Source organism: Bactrocera dorsalis, chromosome 3 (assembly GCF_023373825.1).
Source record: "Bactrocera dorsalis isolate Fly_Bdor chromosome 3, ASM2337382v1, whole genome shotgun sequence".
Lineage (NCBI taxonomy): Eukaryota > Metazoa > Arthropoda > Insecta > Diptera > Tephritidae > Bactrocera > Bactrocera dorsalis.
Genome location: NC_064305.1, coordinates 19,419,548 through 19,440,012, shown reverse-complemented (window position 1 = coordinate 19,440,012; position 20,465 = coordinate 19,419,548). Strand labels below are relative to the sequence as shown.

Genomic DNA, 20,465 nt, shown 5'->3' with positions numbered 1-20,465 from the left:
TCTGTTTTGATATTTGTGTAGTAAATACACGGGTTATTGGTGACTATTTATTTGACCAATAATCGGTCGGTGACTTTGGCACAACGTGAATTTCGTCGCAGATTTCCTGGCCGTTCGACTTCTACTGTTGAAACACTGCGACGTTTAGGTGCTCGTCTCAAAGAGACTGGCACAATACGAGATGCTGACAGGCGTGGCAGACCCCGGAGTAGCCGTTCTGCAAAGAATATTGCTACTGTTGCCGAGGATGTCATGCAAGCGCCGTCGACATCGACCAGACGACGTGCCACGCAAATGGGTATCAGTCGATGGTGTTTACAGCGAATTTTGGTACAATATTTGAAGATGTTTCCGTACAAAGTCCAGACGCCAATCGCGTCTAACATACGCTCAAACCATCCTTAATCACCACCAAGAGGAAGATGATTTTTCATCAAAAATAATCATGAGTGATGAGGCCCATTTCCATCGAAAGAAGAAAAATTTACACTTCTGGGGCATTGAAAATCCGCGTGTAACCCACGAAGAGCTATTACACCCGCTCACAGTCTTTGTATGGTGTGCTGTTTTCACTGGAGGAGTCATCGGACCTTTTTTCCTCGAAAACGCCGCGGGCCAAACGGTTACTGTGAGTGGTGAGCGCTACAGAGCCATGATCATCGAGTTCTTTTAGATGAATTGGGATTGGAAAACATGTGGTTCCAACAGAACAGTGCAACGGCATGCACTCCACGTGCCACAACCGATATGCTGAAGGATGCATTTCCATCGGAAGTTTGTTTTTGCGCCACCTTGTTTAACTCATAAAATAACAAAATCAACATAAATTTCTTAAAAAAAAAAACGAAAATCATAATACAGGTACGTCGTGTATGAGTGTTGGGATGGTATCGGCCTGATTTTATCTATTAATTATTATCATGCCACATACATAAAAAATATTCCCTGGCTTTCATTAAGTTATCTCACGCACAATCACCTGTCATATGAAGCAAATTCAGTCGGATGTTCGAAAATCTTGACATTATTTATGTGGGAGATCAACAAGTTTTCGCTTAATTTTATCTCTTTTAATCACAATTATACACTTTGATGAGGAAAACACGTGCTCTCATTTTCATTGAGATAACTGAATAATATTTAGAATAGGTACACATATGAGGGCTCAGGCTCAGTATGGATCCGAATCTACCAAGAGTTATTATTGTCAGAAAAGTATTATCTCATAATTTCAATTGTATATCTCACATATTGACCGATATTATTGGTCAAAAGCCAACTATAGATACGAGGTCTACATATTCGGTACCTACGCGCTTGAACAGTTTTGATTGGATTTGGACAATTTTTGGTCAAAAGGTGGAATAGTGCAAAGGAATTATTAGTGCACGATTTTATCTCGTTATATTAATTATATACTCCTAGATTTGTGTACAGGAAAGTGGAAGAATCAAATGGAATTTAAAATTGTGCTGTATGGGAAGTAAGTCCACTTCACACCGTAATGTAAGAAGAATGCCACATACTAAATACCACCACAAATACATAACTTACATATTCACATATGTAGCTCTGCATTCTTTAAGCCATCAAGTGAAGCAATTTCTACACAAAGCGTGTAGCAAACTAAGCTAGAATTCACAATTATTTGCGGTGACCCACATGGCTTTTCTGACCAGAGATCACAAAAAAAAGAGAGTTCTTCGTTTCAAATACTACAACAAACTATTAACAAAGGCACTATAACACTAATGCCATAAAAGGATAACCAATCCACAAATGGTCAAATAATGCAGAGAAGGTCATTTAATTTATTTATCTATTAAATGCTCAACTCGTGTTACGTATACGCCTGGGTGTACCAAGGAGCTGCAGTTTTTGCTGCTATACAGACTACGCCTTCTATGCTTGATTGCGGGAACACCTGCAGAGTATAAAAACAAATTTCAAACTTTGCTTATTGTATGTATGTATATGTATATATGTGTGTGTGTGTTATTGGATTATGTGTATGTGTTTGCGAGAGTAACGTGGCCGTGAACTCGCCTTTTGCATTTTTTCTAGTTCTTAGTTTTTTCTTGTTATTATAGTTGCTTGTTCACTGCCAGTTGTTAATTGTGATTTTTACTTTTAATTGAAATTTTATACATTAACTGTAACTTTAGTGGAGGTTAGTTAATTCAATGCTGCTGGCGATTTTATATTTTTTCATTAATTCTTATGATTATATTTATTAGGCAAAGTTTAGGCAATAATGTGGCAGGTTTGGATTTTTTCTCACTTAGGCGAATTTATAGCATAATATAAATATGGACATACAATATACCGTTTTTACACAAAATTATAAAATCTTACTTAATTGAGATGGGTTCGTGAGCCAAGCATAGACCAGTTTTAGTCCTTACTATCGTCTTGTCTCTGTATTATTTCAAAGCATACTAAGATTTAAGTGTAATACAAGTATGAAGCTCGATATTTTTATCAATGACACTTTCCACAGGTGAGCCTTGGTGAGGTCGGACCGAATCGTTTAAAAAACCTTTACTAAAAACATTACTGGAATATAAATATAGACATACGAGTACAATATGTTGAGCGCTTTTACACAAAACTATAAAATCTTGTTTAATTTTAGGCCTGTAGGTTCGTGAGCCAAGCATCGACCGGTAGTAGTCTTCAGAAGTTTGATGTTTTGTCTTGGTAGTTTAAAACGTCGTTCTATTCTGCTTTTATACTTCTAGAGATCAGGAGTCTTCTAATCCAACGTTGTAAAGCAGAATCAACGCCTTTTGTATATGCGTAGATGCTTTGAATATCCAAGACTTTCGCTAACATTTTCATCAGGAAGAAAATTAAGCTTATAAGTTTAACCTCTTTCGGAATGAAAACTACCCTAGCCTCTCCTCAAAAGTAAAGTACATAGCTGAACTTCAGGAAGTTAAATATTCCACAGCCTAATAAAATGCTTCCAGGGTTTCATCAAGGTACCTCAAATACAATCACCAATCATCTGTAGTAAAGTCCGCCGGATGTTCGAAAATCCTGTTATTAATTATATGGGCACTGCCCAAAGCCACCAAGGCACTCATGGTATGCAAACTACTAACCGGTAAATCATGGGACTGTAAGGCAAGTATCATAATATGGCTGTATTCCATGTTTGGAAGTCTTCTTATCACTTATGAAGTGGCTGCTTGCGCATCTAAGGCAACGCAGTCTTCAGGAGGTATTCAACTATCGAAGCTGCAAAGGCTCGCCTGTGTCTGCACTTCAGTGGCAATGCACATTTACCCAACCGCAGCACTTGTAGTCATGCTGGAGCTCACACCGCTGCATCTAGTAATTAAACAGTTAACGAAACATATCATGCTGCTCATTGCAGCAGAGGGTTTCGGCAAAGGGAAGATAATGTCGTCTCAAGAAATAAAGACCCTAGGGAAAGACACACTACTGTCCTTCCTTCCAAAGGACGGCGTTACGAAGAGAGACAACTTTGCAAAGAAGTTCTGAGTTACTCTTTGCAGTAATGCGGGGTGGAACGTTTCCAAGCTCGACCTACTATTGAAGGCCAGCGCTATCCAGTAGTACACTGACAACTAGAAAACATCGGAAGGCATTGGAGCAGGCATTGCGAGACCGCATACCAAACTATCTATATCAATAGGATATTTTCCAAGCATCTTTCAAGCAGAAGTCTTCGTTATAAATCAGGGTGCAGAAATCAATATCCGCCTCAACTATCGCAACCAACTTATCGCTGTATTTAGCGACTGAAAAGCGCCACTAAAGGCGGTCTCAGGGTATAAAGTTAAATCACGTTTAGTGGAGTAGTTATAGAAAGTTTGAACTGCCTATCAGTGTGCCATCGGACACATTTAATTTGGATGACGGAGCATAAAGTGATAGCCGGAAATGAGCTGGCAGACGAATAAGCCTGCTCTGCGGCAGTGTCCAGGATGATGGGGGCAGAACCATACGTTGCAGTGCGGTCCCAAACTATAAAGGAGCTGCTCCGCACGGAGGAGAGAGTGAGGCGAGAACAGCATTGGCAGCAGGTCGCAGGAATGCGCTTTGCCAAGCTACTTCTGGGAGAGTACATGTTTGCAAGGTTTAAGGAAATGATCAACCTCCCCCGAGACCAATATCACCTCCTTGTCGCGCTCTATACAGGGCACTGAAGGCTCAGGAAGCACTTGTCAAACATGGGCATTGTCTCTTGCGCAAATTGCCAGTTCGGCGACATGGAACAGGAAGCTCCAAAACAACTGATTCTGGATTGTCCAGCAATTTTCAAAAGCAGGCTCAAGGCCTTAGGTTCTATCAAAGTTGACAGGGATCACAGTCGAGCTCAGCAGGTTCCTGAAAGTGTTCAGCATGCTGGACCTTTGTGACCATAAAGTGATATAGGGGAGGACACCAGAGAATATAGGTCACAGTAGAAGGCCTCAATCTTCTATATATCCATCTATGGGAGCAAAATTTTCGCCTGCTTTTACCCACACTGTTATGAGTAAAAAGCGCTCTCTCATTTCCATTGAGATAACTCATATATTCTACTAAAATATCTACTTGCTTGACTTTTCAAAATAAAATCACATAAATCCAGTAGTTTTCAAAGCCATATTCATTAATTTTGTTAAAACTATATTTGTTTTCATTTTTCATATTCCTCTCTTTTATAAAGTGCTTTAAACTACCTTACAACTCTTTCCGTTTACGAACTCACCTGTTTACGTTCAGTAAATAAATTACATTCATTTTCCCTGCAAAAGCAAATAAAATCTTAAGCACATTTCCGCATATAAATACAGCAAACAGGTGAAATTTGATTAAATTGTGACAGTGGCATCAACACATCACACGCACGCACACCACCACACACTCAAATGTGCAAATTTATACATGAAGTTGCGAATGAAAATAAATAAACAGCGACAGCTACAACATTCATATGTATTTATTCACTGTTAGAGTGCACATTTTTTACAGACAAACACACGGATAACCATCCAGATATGACTACATGTGAGTTTATGACAGCTAAAGCCACCAAAAATATATGTCAGGCGACTGACACTCACACTAAAAGCTTTGCACACACATATATACATATATAGTTTGGGTATTCATAAATATATGCACATAACTGTATATTTATTACGTTAGTGCTTACTTACAGTTGTGTTGTTGTTTCTGTTGTTTGTTGTCCATCATTGTTAACACGAGTATCATATTTATCCATTAACAAACACATGCATACATAGAGCACATTTGTGTGTAGGAGTGTTATATGCTTACAGTGTTGTTTTGTACGCCTGCGATTAACGTGACATGGCAAAAGCAGAGGCACACAAAATATTTAATTTTACTTAATGGCTTCGTAACACAAAATACGCTGGCTCACGCTATTAATTTCACCAAAAATTGCATTTAAGTATATATTTTCATGCAGATATGCGAGTACAAGGTTTTTCAGGAGAATGATGTGGATGGCTTAAGCTGAGCTTAAATTCATCTCAACTAGCTATACATATTTAATACCGGTTCTCTAAAAATAATCAATTTCCAGAACATTTTTTGATGTTATTCCAACTATTGAAAAATAGGTCTTACGAAGGATAGGTGTCATTCCACAAAGATGTACATTGTGACAAAAAAGTAACTGAAATTGTAAATAAAACGAAAATATGGAATTATTTATCAATATTTATTTTGTCGCCTTTAAAGTAATCTCCACCAGTTGCAATAAACACATGCCAACAATTCTTCCAGTCCTCCTCATAAGCACTTTCAGTGATGTTTTTAGCTCCTTCAGCGAATTTTGTTTTTTCTCTTCGTTCGACTGAACACAGATTCCATGGAGCGGCAATATCAATCCCTCCGGAACAAATTCATGATGCCCCAAACTACGAATATCGAAAAAACGATGAGCATCAGCTTGATTTTTGAGCGGCTTTAGCGTGGTTTATTTGGCTTCGGCTCATATTTTTTATTATTTGCATTTCAAACTCATAACCTATGTCTCATCTGCAGTTTTAATGCTCTCCATGAATGGGAGTTCGGAATTATCACGATCAAGCATGTCTAAACAGACCTGTTTACCAAACTCTTTTTGACAAAAATTTCTGCTTTATCAGGACGAGTCGAGAAAGAGTGTTTCATACCCAAAATATCCACCAAAATCATTTTTATGGTGTCGCGAGAGATGTCGAGCTCTCTTGTCATCTCTCTAACACTTGCCTGAGGATTTTCGAGCACCATTGAGTTTGCAACAGCGCGCCAGTCATTATTCGTTACGGAATCTCCAAAGTGTAGCCAGGTTCTTCTTCACCTAGTATTTCCAACGTAGTCTTCCTTTGCTTCCCCCGGCGGGTACTGCGTCGAATACTCTCGGAGCTGGAGTGTTTTCATATATTCAAACGACTTGACCTAGCCAGGGCAGCGGCTGTCTCTTAATTCGCTGAACTACGAGGGATGACAATTAAGTAATGAGACTGATTCCATAAAAACCGGTTCCTTTGACCTTGTTTTAGAAAACAAAAAAAAGTCACAGGGTGACATGTCGGGCGAATAAGGCGGCTGTTACAACACGGCGATCCCTTTAGAGGCCAAATAATGGGACACGCTGAGGGCGGTGTGGCACAGCGCGTTGTAGTGATAAAGGATCCAGTTACGAGCGATGTCTGGGCGCACCCTGTTGACTCGTTGTCGCAATCTTTCCAGTACTTGGCAATAGTAGACTTGGTTCACAGTTTTCCCCGGTGGAGCGAATTCTTTGTGGACGATTCTACGGCTATCAAAAAAGCCAATAATCATCGTTTTCACCTTCGACTTGCTCATGCGAGCTTTTTTCGGGCGGGGGCGGTGGTCACAGTTTTACCACACGCCCGGCTATAAAATCAGTCTCATTACTTAATTGTCAAACCTCGTACATATGTAAGAGTGATTGCACATTGGAGTTCGAGGCTGACAATGTTTGAGGTGTTAATACTGATTTCAAGATAGACGCAATTATCTACGACTTTCAAAGTTATGACAGTCAACAGTGACGTGGGAGGCAAGTTGATGGCAGAGATATTTCGTCTTGTTATCGTTCAAGAGTCCAGAGAAAGCAGAACTAACTGCCGCTTCTCATCAGTTCTCAGCCGCCGTATTTGAATAGCTCGGCCGGCAATTCATCGGCCCCCACCGATTTGTTGTTCTTCAGTCGAGTAATTACTATTCGAGCTCAAGATATGTCAAAATTTGCTACTCTCCCTATTGAATTCAAATCGAAACCAAAAAAAAAAATTAATTAAGTTTTTTCAAAAATGAATCACGTCAAAGAAATTAATAACAATTATGTTCAGACCAAGAAAAAAATGAGAAAAAACGTTCACTACGTTTGCGCCGAGGCTATAATAAACTTCACAGAGGCATTTCTTGTAAGGAAAAGAGCATCTCTCAAATCAATATCACAAAAGCTGATTGGCCATAGTTAGTAGGCGCCATTAGATGCACTCTACTTCCAAACACACTTTCAAATATTCATTATTTCAATAAATTTTTATTTTTGATTATAATTTTATCAAATATTTCCACCAAGCAGCCACAATAAATTTACTGCTGGGTATTACAAACTCCACTACCATCAGTGGCAGAAGCAGCCTAAAAGTATGCCAAAGCTTGCACATATATAAATCGTTAGTTAGTTAGTCAATATGTCGTTGAAGCGTAGCGCGTTGAGCGCCATTGAAGCGTGTTGATAGCCAACTACAGACGAGTCTGTGATCGACCGTAGTGGTATTTAATAATAGCAACTATGTAGCAGAGAGCAAGCAAAAGAAAAAACGAACTCCTATACATATATGGGCAAAATAGCAGACGAGCGAATATCCAGGCAGCCGGTTGGTTTATATTAAGCAACAAAGTCACAGCAAAAAGTAGCGGAAAGCATTGTGAAAAAACCGTTATGTGGAAAGCAAGGCTGTGGGCCATGTTGGCTTTATATTTTATTACATTTCGCGCTGTGCATTGTTGTTGGTGTAAGTTTTTGAGTATACCATGAAAACACGAAAATTGATTTAATCGAAAAGTTGACTTATCCAAGCGAAATCGGCCGCTACAGCTGCCTTTGTTGGCCAACAATGTCGGCTAAAAGTGATGATAGCAGCTGTGCACAAACACACGCATACGTTGACAAACAAGCAAAGTTAAGCGTATGTAGTGAGGACGTTAGAGAGGAAGGCAGCAGTGTGTTGGGCGACGTGTTTCGCAATAATTTCCCATACAAATTGTATGCATACACGTATGCGATAGTTGCTTTATGTAAGTGTGTGTGTGTATGTAGAAATCTACACATGTATATTGCATGAAAGCACACAATACCCTTTGACAGCGTAATTGAGCGTCAATCAAAAGCAATTTGCAAATAAAATAGTAGCAAACGTTACGTTCTGTCAGTGCGGAGCGTGCGTCAATTGGCCATATAACGTGTAGTATCAATTACCCTTTGTTGTTGCTTGATTGTGTATATTATATAAGCAAAGCATGCATACTTTTAGGCTCGGCATATAAGTGAAGTGTTATTTAGCTCTTCGACCGATTAGAAGGTTTGTGGTGTTTTTTTGCACAAATTAAATTCACACTTTTATCTTTCACATGTTAAGTTTGAAGCAAAACGAAGGAAAGTATTTCGTGTTAAAATAGTGTAAATTTTTTCTACACTGACAACTTAAAATGGTTTCTTTTAGATATTACTGAACTTGTGGAACACCAAAACCAAACTTTTTTTTAAGCACTCAGGAGACCCAAAACTTAGTCGAACTTGTGGACACGACCATAGAGAGAATACCGGTTATGATAAGATATACAATTGAAAGTACATTTTGAGAAAAAACTAGTTTCATTGAGGCAATACTTTTTTGGAATTGGTCTTTCTAACAACTGTTACCTGATTTATATTCAATTTAAACAGTTTGGTTTCCAATTCCGTAATGAACAGACTTACTCCAAGAAAACGTTTGCAAATAAATAATAGTTCAGTTCACGCGATGCCCTATCAATCTGCGCCCAGTATTCGATCGACACAATCGATCAGGAGAGTCGGTAGTTCAAGCAACCCTAGATCGGTTTCGCAACAAGTTCCCTCTAGTAAAAAACGCAAATGTGTACAGTGCACACCGACAACACAATTGGTGCTGTAAAACCGAGTATCGAAAAAGACCCAAATGGCTTCATCTGCCATCGCGCGTAATAATTGGAGCTGTACTCGTCCACTTAATGAAAGACATGACGGAAGGATCTTGATTGAAACCGAACGACCATCAAGCGTTTGAGTTAGCTCAAAACGAGATTGCCATTGGTTTCCGATTTTCACAAGAAATTAAACAGAATTGTCACATTTGGAGTGATAATACTTCTTCTTCTTCTCTACTGGCGCAAACACCGTTTACGCGATTATAGCCGTGGTAACAAAACCCGTTCAGTCGTTTCTTCTATTCGCTAAATGCGCCAATTGGAGATTCCAAGCGAGGCCAGGTCCTTCTCCACTTGGTCCTTCCAACGGAGTGGAAGTCTTCCTCCTCTTTTGCTTCCCCTAGCGGGTACTGCGTCGAATACTTTCAGAGCTGGATTGCATTCAGACAACAGGACCTAGCCAGCGTAGCCGCTTTCTTTCAATTCGCTGAACTATGTAAGTCAAAGTCGTCGTATATCTCATACAGTTGATCGTTCCATTGAATGCCACATTCGCAGTGGCCAACCCGCAAAGGCCCGCAAAATTTGGCAGAGCTTTTTTCTCGTAACGTCAACTCATCAGATGTAGTCATCGTCCATGCGTCTGCACTATATAGCAAAATAGGAATTATGAGTGACTAATGGGGTTTGGTCTTTCTTCGTCAAAAGAGGAGTTTTCTTCTCAATTGCCTACTTTCTGTGAAGTAACATTTGTTGGCAAGAGTAATCCTGCGTTGGATTTCGAAGCTGACATTGTTGTTGGTTTTAATGCTGGTTCTAAGATAGACGAAATTAGCTACGACTTCGAAGCTATGACTGTCAACAATGAAGTGGGAGCCAAGTCGCGAGTGCGACGACTGTTTGTTTGATGAAAGAAGATATTTCCTCTTACCCTCGTTCACTGCCAGACCCATCTGCTTCGCTTCCTTATCCAGTTTGGAGAAAGCAGAACTAACGGCGCGGGTGTTGAGGCCGATGATATCAATATCATCGGCGTACGCCAGCAGCTCTACAGTCTTATAGAAGATTGTACCTGCTCGGTTAAGTTCTGCAGCTCGACTTATTTTCACCAGCAGTAGAATGAAGAAGTCGAACGAAAGGTAGCCGCCTTATTTGAAACCTCGTTTGGTATCGAACGGCTCAGAGAGGTGCTTCCCGATCCTGACGGAGCTTTTGGTTTTGCTCAACGTCAGCTTATATAGCCGTGCTAGTTTTGCGGGGATACCAAATTCAGACATCGTGGCATAAACAGGTCGTATTTCACTAGTAAGCTTTACTTTCTAAACTTTCATTTGACAGCAGCTTGCATTCGAACAAGCGCACCGTTGTATTCTCCACTCAAGTTCTTCGCATTAGCGTAAGTAAGCTTGTCCACGGCTTCCAGACAAAGGTATGTAATATCTGCCAGAGCATCGGTAATTAAAGCTGGCTTCATTAGCCATACGAAGGAAGTCGACAAAAGTTAGATTATATTAAATAGTCGATGCCTATTATTTCACTTGGATAGCTGGTGCATTATGGTACCTATAACTCCTATAAAATTAATCACAAAGGCCTCCAAAATCGGTAAAGCACGTTGAGAGGATCACAAATTTTTTGAGGCAGACATTGTTAGTCTCGTCTATGTCTCCTATTTCATCGAAGATATGTCTGCTGAGATGCTATAACCTCAGCCTTGTAATGGCCAGACAATGATGGATAAGGTGCCCGCTTGTTTCCATTTCACTTTCTTCCATAAAATGTAGACAATTCGCGTTCGACAAGCTTTTTAGCCTTACGGAATTAATACTCATTAGACGGTGTAGAAGAACTTTAATTAATTTAGTTGGAGACAATTTTTTTTCATTTTCAAATACGTGTGAACTTTCATAGTGTTGAAAAAAAAACAAATACGATTCTACTTTAAATCGAAATTTTAAAGGTTTTTGTTTTTGAACGACGTTGACCGCCAAGAAGTCAGGGGAGCATAATTTTGCATAATTTTATAATTTGCTATTACATGATATTTATTGTTATGAAATGAAAGTAGTTCATAATGGTAACAAAATTTGTCAATGGATGGAGAAAAATTTGAAAAAAGGAGAAAAAAGTTGTGGAGTTCCGTGTTCCCCCAAGAACTCTTAACTTGGAAGAAATTATCTCTGATCTCCCGCCCTTCTCCAGTGCACTGCTTGTGGAACACCTCCTAGTAGTATGAAAATCAACCAATCCTCTATACTCCTGTTGCCTAAAAAACCCAGGCAAACTTTAAGTCCTCCCAAAATCAAATGGTCATTAAGAAATCCGTTTAGCACGTGCTCAGGGTAGCAGACATATACGCGCAACAAAATGTCACAATCGACAGTTATAAATTACAATGAATGCTTCAAATGAGCATGTGTGGCTCACATTCTAGCTCATTTGCGGTCGCGAATATTTCGTATTTTCAGCAAACGCATTACTTTCTCTTGAAATGCCATTGTCAGGCAATGTGGTGACAAGCAATCTGGCAAAGTAGCAAAAGCTCCTCAACTGCTCGTTGCTAAACTTCCTGTCGCTTGCCGAATGTTACCTTATTAATGATTTTTTTCTCCTTACTCACATTTTTAGGTTTCTACTACACCGCTGGGCGCAGTGGCTCCATGTTTAGTGTGGTTGGTCATAATACGATTTTGTGGTCGATTTCCTTAACATTAATGGGCAGTTAACTCCCGGTGGGGTTTAAGCGGTAGTAATGTATATTGTACGGGGATTGTGTCAGAACATGTACTATATATGTGAATATACTAGTAAATGTGTAGACTGACAGCTCAACAAATCATTTATTTAACAATCAATTCATGTGCCCATTCAACTACTCATTCATTCATTCGCTACTAACTTCCTCGCCAAGTTGTGTAGTACACTGCTTCTTCTTACTTTCGATATACCTCTCAGACATACTCAAGTGTATTTGCACACAAACACTTGCACATAAATATAATATATGAGTTAATTTCCAGGTCACACTAAGTGCACTTATTATGCTACACAATTACAGTTATGCATTGCATAGTTACCCTCTCGCTCCGTTCGTCCTACTTTTCCCATTCTTTGTGCTTTCAATTAAGTTGTCATAACAATGTTTGGTTGAAATTAATAATTATATAATTCCATTTATTGTCAGCATTTAATGCGCTTATGACCAAATGAATTGTCAATAACAACGAAATACGAAAATTGACAAATAATAAGTATAGTATATTATAGTAAGGGTTGTAAACAAATTAGGGCTCGCCCGATTTGAATTGATAAGTCGTCATATACAATATTTATGACAAGAATTATTACTAAATCATTAGGCACAACATAAATCGAGACTAATTGCAATTCTTACACATATATTAATAACGTTATGTTCTTTAGCGCACATTCACTGTTAAAATAATAATAATAATTGCATAGTAATATTTATTGTTTCCTTATGTAAAGGGATTTTAATGATTAAAAGGATCTCACTGATCGTATCAAGTAAAATTCTCGCAACAATTTATAGCTTGAAATTGAGTGACAAGTAATACTTATTAGAGGTTAAATGATAATAAACAAGTAAGGAAGGGCTAAGTTCGGGTGTCACCGAACATTTTATACTCTCGCATGATAAAGTGATAATCGAGATTTCATTATCCGTCATTTACATATTTTTTTTTTTTTATTTTGCTGTAGAATTAATTAGAATTAAATTCTGAGAGATTTACCGATATTTTCGGTGAAAAATTAGGTTAAGATACGCACTGAGTTCTTCGTGTTCGATATCAGGGACTTTGAAAAGTTATAGTCCGATAACGACAATTTTTCCACAAGGAATTTTTCCTCAGCTCAAATACCGTATTTGTGTAAAGTTTTATTCCGCTATGATCATTGGTTCCTAATGTATATATTATACAGAGAAGGCATCAGATGGAATTCAAAATAGCGTTATATTGGAAGAAGGCGTGGTTGTGAACCGATTATGTTATTATATTATGTACCGAATTTCATTGAAATCGGTCGAGTAGTTCCTGAGATATGGTTTTTGGTCCATAAGTGGGCGACGCCACGCCCATTTTAAATTTTTAAAAAAAGCCTGGGTGCAGCTTCCTTCTGCCATTTCTTCCGTAAAATTTTGTGTTTCTGACGTGTTTTGTTAGTCGGTTAACGCACTTTTAGTGATTTTCAACATAACCTTTGTATGGGAGGTGGGCGTAGATTTTATCCGATTTCTTCCATTTTTGAACTGTGTATGGAAATGCCTGAAGAAAACGATTCTCGTAGAGTTTGGTTGACATAGCTATAGTAGTTTCCGAGATATGTACAAAAAACTTAGCAGGGGGCGGGGCCACGCCCACTTTTCCAAAAAATACGTCCAAATATGCCTCTTCCTAATGTGATCGTTTGTGTCAAATTTCACTTTAATATCTTTATTTATGGCTTAGTTATGACACTTTATATGTTTTCGGTTTCCGCCATTTTGTGGGCGTGGCAGGTGGCCGATTTTGCCCATCTTCGAACTTAACCTTCTTATGAAGCCAAGAAATACGTATACAAAGTTTCATCATGATATCTCAATTTTTAATCAAGTTACAGCTTGCACGGACGGACGGACAGACAGACATCCGGATTTCACCTCTACTCGTCACTCTGATCACTTTGGTACTCGTATATACAACCCTATATCTGACTCTTTTAGTTTTAGGACTTACAAACAACCGTTATGTGAACAAAACTATAATACTCTCTTTAGCAACTTTGTTGCGAGAGTATAAAAAGAAAAGTAGTCTAAGTAGAGGTAGTTTTTTCAATAGCTTTCTTTTGACAAATCAGGCGTGAGTCCTGTCAAGGTGTCATATGATTTTTGTTCATTATTATTTGGCATTTCATCAATGAAAAACTTACGCCTGAACAACGTTTACAATTTGTTCAACTTATGGTCAACATAATGGGCCTACTGAGCGTACTATTCGCAACACCATCATCCATCCTAGCATTCATTATTGGATAATAGTCGAACGAATAGACCACGTGAACGTGACACAGTAAAGAAATTATAGCAGCCGTTGCTAAAAGTCTTCGAGAGAGTCGATTCGGCGACGTTCGCCGCAACTCGGACTGACGTATGCACCGACTTGTCGCATTTTACGTCAAGACATTAAATAGAGAGCATACAAAATACAGCTTGTGCAAGAATTGACCTGCTCAAGCGACATCGTTTTGCTCTATGGGCTCTTAAAAAGTTTTGTTCACCAAGATCTTGTGATATCACACTGTTAGACTATGGACATATGTAAAGTTTCAGATCTATGCGGACAATCATTGTTGTCATTTCTTATTCTGAAGTTAAATACCTTGGCTTTAAGTTCGGCAATGCCTTTGAAAGCCCTTGTGAATAACAAGAACCTGCTGTGGCACACTTTTCCTTACTGCAGAAACCACAAATCAGAAAGCAAAGGGAACCAAACACCACATCTAACTAAGTTTTAAATCGATCTCCCAACTGTATGTTGAAGAGTTAAAATATTTGCGCTAGTGAGTTCTGAAACTTTCAAGATTCCTTCAAAACTTGGTTCATAGCAGATTTGATTACTGTGTCTCAACGGAGATTTCACGTCACTTTGTAACACCATTTAGAAACAGTATACTCAGTTGTTTATATTCTTGATTATTTTTCTTCTTTGTTGGCGTAGACCATCTTTAAGCGGTTATAACCGAATTTACAATTCCCTTTCGATGTTTATTAGTATGATTAGTCAGCCTTATACGTTTACAGTGGTTGTCATCTAAAGATGGGCCTCTCATCCGAGGCTGTTGTGTCTTTTTCATTGGAGTTGATTTTTTACTTGGCGGGTCTGGATATTTAATCTATGACTGGAAGTCGTGATCTGTTTGAACCATATATAAAATAATAATTTCTGGCCACTCCCAAGTGAATATCGCTCAGAGAACTTTCCTCTCGCGCATAAACTTCTACACATGGCTCCATCCTCATTGCTTTGATGTTATTCAAAAGGAAATAGTAGACATTTTGAAGTATTTTTTACTATTATTTTCTTGAAAAATATTCTTGAAGACCTTTATTTACTTCAAATATGGTACAGAGTCATATTTCAGAAAACGAACAGCCAAACAGACGACCGTTTTATCTTAAATGCTGCTTTTGGTAAGCTAAAGGAGCTAAAGCTCTCAAAAACCACTTGTAATGATTTTACACGCAGCAAGGGTTCTTCCAAGCATAAAGCACTCTCGTTTTTGTATCATAAGCCTTTCTTCCGTTTTGGTATTACTACAAGAGACCTTCACCTAAGTGTGCCTAAATAGTCGTATATGATTCCGCAAAGCCCCAATTAACCTAACTCTAAATTTGGGACAAAAAATCTTTTATTTCATTAAAAAGTCCACTCCCACCTGATTAGGAATCTAATTTATGACACTTTCTTTGAATAACATGTCCGCCTATCATATAACATAATAATTTTTCAAAACATTTAAACATACAAACCTCAGTAAAAACAGCAACAGCAACAATAACAACCGTATAATTGAAAAACAAGCAGAAAATTATTTCGTGCAAAAATGTCGGCAAACGACAGGAGGCGCATTAAAGAAATATAATAAAATAAAAAACTTCGGCAGCAAAGTGACCAAGCGTTCATGGCCAGTGCCGTGGCAGCGGAAACAGCCGCTAACTTGCGGAGTAAGACACACCTTTTTACGGGTTTTCTCTGACCTTTTATACATTTTTAGTATTTTGTTTTTGCAGTTCTTTCTTGCTTTAAGGCTTCGTCCTGTGTGGTGCTTATATAGTAGTTGCTCCTTTGTTTTGAGTGCAGTTATGTCTGTCACGTGTGGGGTTTCCTTTTTATGCTAGAATAGTTGTTGGGGTTGGTTGGTCGCTGAAGTTTTTCCCTCTTGCTTTTTTGCGATGTTTGTTTTAGTTATTGAATTCGTTTTAGAATTTCATGCGGAAGTGAAACTATTTCACTTGGATTTGCTTCAAGTTTCGCTATTTCTTTCTTGTACTTTTCGTCACTTTCATATGTGACATGTAGTTTAGTCGTGTAATAACATGTGCCACCTTCGCGATTCTATGCACTGATTTGTTATTTGCACAGGGTTCGTCAAAAGGATTTAGTTTTTTAAGCTAAGAAAAAGATTATAATTTTTTAAGAAATTTTGACCTTATATGTTACATACCACTTATCCTCAATCAGGATTCTTTATAGTCCTCTTGGAGCTATAATATATACGAATCAGTTATGGAAGGAGAATGAATGTGAAAAACAAAACCAAAATTGTACAATGTAGAACTGGGTATAGATAGATTAGATCTTATAATTTTCAAATCCCTCTGGGCTTTCAACCTCAACTAAGGGATCCTTTACCCAATTAAACTCAATATTACCACTGAGAATGTAAGGTATTCGAGGAAGTTACAATGTACTAATAGCACTTTCGATTATTTTAAGAAACTCTTGAAAATAAATGATATGTTTTAAACATTGTAAAGTCCCCGAGTTACTTTCTGGAACTGAGATTAAGAGTTTACCTAACAATAGGTTTCATGTATGAGTAAAGATTCTTGATAAAAATGGAAAATATATAATATTTGTATATGTGACCCCGCAGAACAAAGCTATTAGATACGGCGAGCTTATAGAAAAAAAAAAACAAACAGAAAAGAAGTATAATTTACTACCTCTAATCATCAGATTATAGGGTTTGTCCGAAAAGTAATAGAACTGAGTCGATTTAAAAAAATTATTGAACAATTCTTAAAAACCTTTCCAAATAGGCTCCTTACTGCTTGCTGCTTGGATCCACTCTGTCTTCTCAAAATGCATGCCTTTTATCAGCCTTTTCAGGCAAGGAAGCAAAAAAAAGTCCGGTGGGCCACATCTGGGCCGTACGGCGGTTAGGAAACTGTTCACAAGAAAAGCGGTGTGAGCTGGGGCGTTGTCATGGGGCAACTTCCAATCGGCTCAAAGTCTTGTCGAACCCGATTGACTCTTCGTTTGAGTCTTTTGAGGACTTACATGTAAAACTGGAAAGTTAACTGTTTTTTCCAGGAGGAACAAATTCATGGTGGACGATGCCTTCGATGTCAAACAAGACAGTGCTCATCATCAGCGACCTCTTCCCGGTCTTTCAAACAGGCCTAGTGCCACCGAAACACACCACTTCTTCCTAAATCTACATCAGGGTAAACCTGCTTGATCATATCAAACGTCTGTGTCACAGATTTACCGAGTTTCACACAGAATTTAATCGCATACCTCTACTCAAACGGACGCTGCATTTTCGGCTTGCACCACTCTCAGAAACACGTCGCACGAAAATGTTTATCCAGACTCTCCAGGTGTTCGGAGACAATTGACCAGCCACTCGAAAGATAGAAACGCCCTCTACCGAATACAGTCGGTGCGTGCACGCACGAAGTAGAGTCGCGGCGGAAGAAAATCAATCCTATTATTTTCCGGACTAACCTTGTACACTATAGCTGCCGAGAGGTATAATCTTGGTATAATAATACCACTAATTATCCAGTTTTCATGGAATCTAAACCCTTAACTCTGTCAAATTATGGCATAACTGAATTCAAGACCTTAATTTGCGTTATTTTTTTTTCTACACTAAAATACTCTCCACTTGCAACACCCTACATTACTGACATTTACAAAACTTACTACCCTACTTTATGGTTCATGAAAAGCTGGATCATGCTGTTTGTAATACCACCCTCGCTTTCAACTTATTATTAAATATTTGCGGTTTGTAACGGTAAGCAGTTTTGTTTTTATGCAGTTTTAATATTTATTGCCACTGCAAAATGTGTCAGAAGTCTTTAGCTTTTGTCAGTTTTTGTATGGATTACAAGACTTTGCTATAATTATTTTCGCGTGTTCATGTCATATAGAGACCTGTCTTTGCGGTAATAAAGTGAAATTTAAAGGAAACCGGATACTAATGAATTTATAACAATTTCAGTTATAGAAGTGGAAAACATTATCATCTGGTAGTATCCTAACCTCTTCAGAAAAGCGAGGAAACACATGAAGGAAACATGAAATCTATTGAACTCTTTTGTTAGTGACCAAAGCGGGAACTGATTCATTTTAGTCACCTAATTTGAGATGAAAATCTGAAGTTCTAATGAACTTCGGAAACATACTCGGCATGAAGAAAATAACATTAGGGAGCCTGTAGATTCTTTAATGTTGTTGTAAAACTTATATAATACTTTAGAATATTTTTGGGGGGAATTTTGTTATTAAAATATTCTCCATTGCATTGGTGTGACTGTGCTGTCGTCCAGACAAGTAGTTTGTTGAATTTTCTTGCGCTTGAATCAATACTACATACAACCATATTTAAGGCTTCGCCGAAGTCAATCAGCCTTAACCCAGGGGCAGTTGTGATAAGCGCACTTCTTTGGTCATATCCTCCTTCTCTTCCGTCGAGGCGTAGGCGCAAACCAGTGTTTTTGATTTGGTACGGATTTTGGCTAGACGCTCATCCACCGAATTGAAAATTATAAATACTATTAGGCAAATTTCCATTGAATCACTTATAACGTGTTCTGTTCTGTGGCATTGCTCAATTGTGCCATGATGCTGGTGATCCTGGATAAGTTGTTTCTCCTCCAGCAGATACGAAAGTCTGCGCAAAATTTTTTAAAGTGATTACCACTAAACTAATCGGTCGATGTGAATTAACCAGATGCTCAAGTTTACCGGGCTTCGGTATCAATATTACCTCAGCATATTTCTATTGCGAAGGAAAATAGCAGAATCTGAGTATATAAGTTCACTTAAAAGTTTGACATACATTTTTGTTTGCTAAAATTTTGATATCCTTCTATACTTCTACATTATCTATTTCAGTGACTTGTAGTTCCAAGCTCTGACAAGCAACGTCAAAAATTTGCTGACTTCGGCAATGCAAAATTATCCGACGAATTTCGTAAGACAACTGTTTCAAAGTGTATGTGCGTCCTCTACGAAGCTTTAATATATGTTTAGTATATGTCCACACGTTTTCAATAGGGTTGGCATCGGGCCTCTGCGACGACCAATCCAATGTAACGATGCCAGATTGAGTTTTCCACTAAGTACAGAGCTTGCTGCGGTGTTTACAATCGTTGTCCTCTTGCAAAATTCAATCTTCATTTTTTTCTGATGAACCATCGTTTGGCAGATAGCAGTAAAGCCTTTTTGTAGACTTTTATCATTTTCTCGGCATTTCGGTTGTCAGTAAAGAGGTACAAAGTGCCGAATCCCTGCTTTGAGAAGCAGTCCCAAAGATGGATCTTTATTCCATGTTTTACGGTCCGCCGAACAAGCCTATTGGTGGAAGTTGGCTCGCGTGAGGACAGAACGTGCCCATACAGTACATTCATCAGTAAAAATGACATTTTCAAAATCTCTATCAATTTACGGGCGCATGGCGAGTTGCTTTGTAACAGGTGTTTCAGTTAACAGAAGAAACTCTTCATTGTGTTGCGCCATGTCAGATCATGAGTATGAAGAAGGATTCGGATAGTTTCGTAGGATATATCTAAACCTTTTGCCATTAATTTTGCTTGTCCTTGCCGCAGTGTTAAAGCAGGATTCCGCGAAAACAGATTCACTATTCTTTTTTCATCTTTTTTGTTCACTTTTCCTATCGAACCACGTTCTAGTAAATCATCGACATTTTCATCCACTATACGAGTATATCGCTGTATCCACTTCTGTACAAATGCCTTCGACTTTCTCATATATTTAGCAGCCGCTGATTGCGACATTTTGGGACCTTTCGGGTGGATGCAAAGGAACACAGCCTCGTAGCGCGACGCGTACTTAGCACTCATGGCGTTTAACATGATTCTCTTTCAAAAGATCAACGACAACTGAACCTTTGTTGACAATGCATCAAGGACAAAGCTTTCCTCTATCGGCTCGCGAAGGAATTAGAGCGAAATCTTTCATTAACTGTCGGTAAAGTCGACCACGCTCTTACTTGACAGACTGTAAATAGTATTTCTTAAAAAGACTTAACTTATGTTGAAATCATTTAAGAACCCTTTTTTTATAACTTTTTGAATTCCTTTCATACTTCGTTATATAATAAGTTATTTATAATAATATCATTTTTGGTAATTTCTTAATTTATTAAAAATGAAAATCTATTTTTTTAATTTCTCTAAATATTTATTTATGGCAATGAAAACTTTCATTAAATGCGTCCTTAACACTAATACACATGTCATACTTAAG

The 20,465-nt window shown here is 38.3% G+C and overlaps 1 protein-coding gene across 2 annotated transcripts in view; it reads left to right on the top strand.

Moving 5' to 3' along the window:
- Window positions 1-20,465, top strand: part of LOC105233411 (uncharacterized) — a 139,761-nt gene that overhangs the window by 68,278 nt on the left and 51,018 nt on the right. The window lies entirely within an intron of this gene.